Consider the following 5000-nt stretch of genomic DNA (forward strand, 5'->3'; position numbering starts at 1 on the left):
AATCTAAAGTAATGTTTAAATAAAATAGTATACTTTAAAATGCATATAGTTATACATATAACTCCTGATATAGTTATACATATAACTCCTGATATAGTTATACATATAACTCCTGATAGTTAACTATATGTATAACTAGTTATACATATAATTTGTTATAGAAACTTATTTTTAAGGTTATGCTTGAACAAATTAGTACCAATTAATTCAAATTTAAGATTTAGTTAAAGTTCAAGTTAAAGTTCTTATTTATTCATTGTTTTTGTTAATTTTATATTTATTTGTTCAAATTTGTTAATTAGTACTATTTCTTACTACAGTAAGAATGTTTATCATTGTTGAATGTGATTTTATTTGTTAATTTTATTTTCAACATATTTTGACAACACCCTTTACATTTTAAATGATGACAGCTTTACTTTTCTATTGATGTTAAATTTATTACGTTTCAATAACTCAGATTGTATCATAACTGAATTATTGTAAGCTTTGTAGGGGTTTGTTGTATATCAAATGGTGTTTTAAATAAAGTAAAAATAATATATATATATATATATATATATATATATATATATATATATATATATATATATATATATATATATATATATATATACACACAACATTAAAACAATAAAATTGATACAAAATTTCACTTTAAAACGAATACCATTAACATTGTGATGATAATAGCATTAGGAAACTAGTATTTATGTATTAATATTATACTATAAATAAATAGTTTTTTAATTCATTTTATAAAATAGAGACTGACAACTGATAATTAAATACAAATATACAAATAAAATACAAGAAATAAATACAAATTATAAAAATCATGTAAACTTCATTTATTATTTCTAAATACTATATTAATATTAATCTACAAAGTTAAAATCAATTAAGAGCATTGTTATTAGTTCTTTTGCGATTCGCACTTCCACTTCTGTCTCTCAAATTTATAAAATAGGTGGTCAAAGCTTGCTCAATAGGTAGGTTCTCAGCATAACAATGCTTTTTTCTTACACTTTCTAAAGAGAAATAGGGCAAATTTATTACTTATTTTACCTAAATCTTAGGATCATCTATGCATAATGATGTCAGATGATGACAGATAAGCAAGCTAATTTCTGAATTTAAATTGTTTTTCCTATGATCCTCTACAGTTTAAAGCAACAAAAGCAAGAAGTTTTTAGACCATGTTGTTGGTGTAAATACCTCTAAAACCTGCTCATAGCTAGCATAAATTGTTTTACTTTTTTTTTTAACTCAATTTTTTAATTGACATTATTTTGGTCTCAACATTGCCTCCCATTGTTAATTATTGTTAAACTCACACTGCCCCTCTGTCTACTGGCGTCATTATCCCATAGCCTAAATACTATACATATATATATATATATATATATATATATATATATATATATATATATATATATATATATATATATATATATATATAATTTTTACTTTATTTACAACACCATTTGATATACAACAAATTCTTACAAAGCTTACAATAATTCAGTAAAATTCAATCTGAGTTATTGAAACGTAATAAATTTAACATCAATAGAAAAGTAAAACTGTCATCATTTAAAATGTAAAGGGTGTTGTCAAAATATGTTGAAAGTAAAATTAAGTTACTAATAAAATCACGTTCAACAATGATAAATATTCTTACTGTAGTAAGAATTAGTACTAGTTAACAAATTTGAACAAATAAATATAAAATAGTGAAAAAACAATGAACAAATAAGAACTTGAACTTGAACTAAATCTTGAATTTGAATTAATTGGTACTAATTTGTTCAAGCATAACCTTAAAAAATAAGTTTATATAATAAATTTTATGTATAACTAGTTATACATATAGTTAACTATCAGGAGTTATATGTATAACTGCATGCATTTTAAAGCATTTTATTTAATTTATATATACTTTAGATCATATTACTTTGAATACTGGACCCAGCGACTTTATTCCCAATTACACTGTGGTACTCCAGATTAAAAATTGAAAAGTTTCTGTTAATATCCTGTTTTTGTTCCTTGATGTAGTTTGTAAGTCCCTTAAGTCATAAGGACCTTATTATATCTAAAGTTAAAAGTTTTGGAGCATAAAAAAAGTTACAGAAACTTATCTCCCCCCTATTTTATTATTTTTTTTTTTATTAAAGAAAGTTTGACTTTCAAACCAGCATTTCTTTGTGGGACACTGCAGTGTCCCATGCATGCATGCTTGGTTTTTGACAACATTTGAACTTGCATCAGTCAATTGTTTGCAGATAATATACTCAAGAACTATATTCAAATATCATATGAACATGTTAGAGAATGTTCATATGATATTTGAACATCACAAATTTAATAATATTGTTGTGATATGTTATATAAGTAATACCATAATAAATTATGATATGAAAATAAGATAGGATATAAAGGCAATGATCAAAGAATAAATTTACTTATAGAAATTTAGATTTTTGTTTATTAGTTTCAGAATATTATATTATGTGTGACGCGGATGTCAAGGCCTGTTATTATTCTATAATAACAGGCCTTGACATCGCGCAACAAATTTGTTAATCTGAAGGCCAATTCCTAATACTGTGTTTACATTTTCATCTTTTAACATTAGACGAAAGTTTGTGTTCGCGCTTTTTTAATAAATCTTTAAAATTTGATTGGTTTATAAATTAGATAGCGCAACTTCAAGACGATAACGTTGTAAGTTTCAAGGCGTTAACATTGTAAGGTAATAATATTGTCAAACTAACTATTAGTTTTTTTAAATGCCTTAAAAATGCCTTTGAAATGCTGTGTATCTCTTTGCAAGTCGAACTATCTCAACTACAACAAAAATATCAATTTATACAACTACAACTACAATATCAATTACAACTACAACGAAGTTTATATGATTGTTTGTGTATTGACTACAAGTTGCCAAGTATAAGGACTTTAACACGATTGACTTCAAAAATAAGCTCAATGGAGGACCTAAGTTTCATAAATAGTATTTTTATGAATTTAAATCCATTAAAAAGAATTTCCATACTACTAATTGATGAGGTCTATGTCAAAGCTTCATTACTTTACCAAAGAGGTGCTTTGTTTGGTCAAGCAGTAAACTACCCTGAAAAGTTAGCTAAAACAATTTTATCATTTATGATTAAATGTCTTTTTGGAGGTCCAGAATTTATATGTAGAGCTCAACCTGTTGCAAATCTTTCCTCTGAATTTCAGTTTGCTCAATGTCAACAAATTGTCTATACAATAAATAATATTGAAAATAGTAAGACACTGGTAATAATTACTGATGGTAACCGTGTAAATCAAAGATTTTTTGGAATGTTTAAAACAGTTGATAGTAAACCATGGTTAACAACATCAGGTATATATTTATTGTATGATTATGTGCATCTACTAAAATCTATATGAAACAATTGGTTGACAAAAAAGACTGGGGAACTTCAACTTTTGAACAATAAAGAACTGGCTTTGGCTAAGTGGAGTGATTTAGAAACTATATATAAAACCGAGTGCAATAGTCTTTTTAAACTCTCTTAACTTACAGCTAAATCAGTTTATCCAAAACCAATAGAGAGACAATCTGTAAAGTTTTGTTTGTCTGTTTTTTGCAAAGAAACAGTAGCTGCATTAAGAACGCATCAAGAGATCGAAAATAAAGCATTTGAAGGTACTGCTGTATTTATTGAAAAATAATTTTTTTTCGAATGTTGTTAATGTCAAAGCACCTGGTGCTGGCATTCGGTTTAGAAATGAATTATGCGAAGAAATCCACTCAGTTGGTGATCAACAGTTACAACTGCTACGAGATATTGCTGAACTGTCAAATTTTATGAAACCTACAGGTAAGCGTGTAAAACAGCTTACGCTAGATACTAGCAATGCAATAGCGCATTTATGTTATGGCTTTATTGATCTTGTAGAAACTTTGTTGAGTAATGGAGCAAAGTATGTCTTATTAGGTTGGTTTTCAACAGATCCACTTGAAAAAGCTTTTTCTAAGCTTTGACAGGGATCTGGAGGTACTTACTTTATAAACGCTAAATCTGTAATTGAAAAAATTAATATTCAACTTACTAAGTTGATATTACAACTTGACATTCCTGTTGATGGTATCGATGGTCATACTTGTGACATATGTTTTAGAGATATTTCTACTGATGAAAAAGAACTTCTGGATAATATACATGATCTTGAAAGCTCAGTTAATAAATCTACATTAGTGGCTATAGTTTACATAGCTGGCTATGTGCAAAAAAGCGAAATAAAAATTTATGATGATTCTACCAATTATTATTATAAATATGGAAGTTATCTGTATAGCCTAAACAGAGGCGGGCTTGAAATTCCTTCTGATGCTCTTTTCTAATGGTCAATATTTTGCTTTTTTTTTTCAAGGTGCTACTGACCCTTTATACAGAACATTTTGTGTTACTCAGTTTTAGTTCATTGCTGCTAAATATTAATTTAAAATCACAAAAAAACAATGCAGAGTATATTCTAATATTCTGCTAAAGAATTACTCACTAATTACCACTCCCAAAATACTAAAGCTATCATAATTTATGTGAAAATTAGTTTTGTAATTAATTATGCTATTTACTTGTTATGTTTTTTATTTTCTCATTAGCCTATATGTCTTTCAATATGTTTGGATTTGTAAATATTTACCCTGTTGAGATATATTGATAAAACTTTTTTTTTGCTTGAATCAACTTTTGTTGGTGTTTTTTATTGTTGGTGATTTTTATTGTTACCATTTTTAGCAAAAAAAAAATTAAAAATACAGTTATCTTTTTAATATATAGATATATACTTTGTTATGGTTCTGCTTGTTATTGATACTATTTAATATTACATAAATATTCTTAATGAAATTTGAAATACGAAAAATATGATTATCTTTTAACAACTTTTTGGTTTTCTTTTTATATTTCCGTCTTTACTTGAGATTATTATTAGAAAAC

At 26.2% G+C, this 5000-nt stretch overlaps 1 long non-coding RNA gene across 1 annotated transcript in view; it reads left to right on the top strand.

Annotated features, from left to right (window-relative positions):
• Positions 1–1970: 1970 nt before the first annotated feature.
• LOC136079656 (uncharacterized) overlaps positions 1971–5000 on the top strand; it is a 3869-nt gene continuing 839 nt past the window's right edge. Inside the window, exon 1 of the long non-coding RNA XR_010638113.1 lies at positions 1971–5000. This exon is cut by the window's right edge and continues 335 nt beyond it. This is a non-coding gene — a long non-coding RNA (uncharacterized LOC136079656).

This window comes from Hydra vulgaris, chromosome 04, assembly GCF_038396675.1.
Source record: "Hydra vulgaris chromosome 04, alternate assembly HydraT2T_AEP".
NCBI lineage: Eukaryota > Metazoa > Cnidaria > Hydrozoa > Anthoathecata > Hydridae > Hydra > Hydra vulgaris.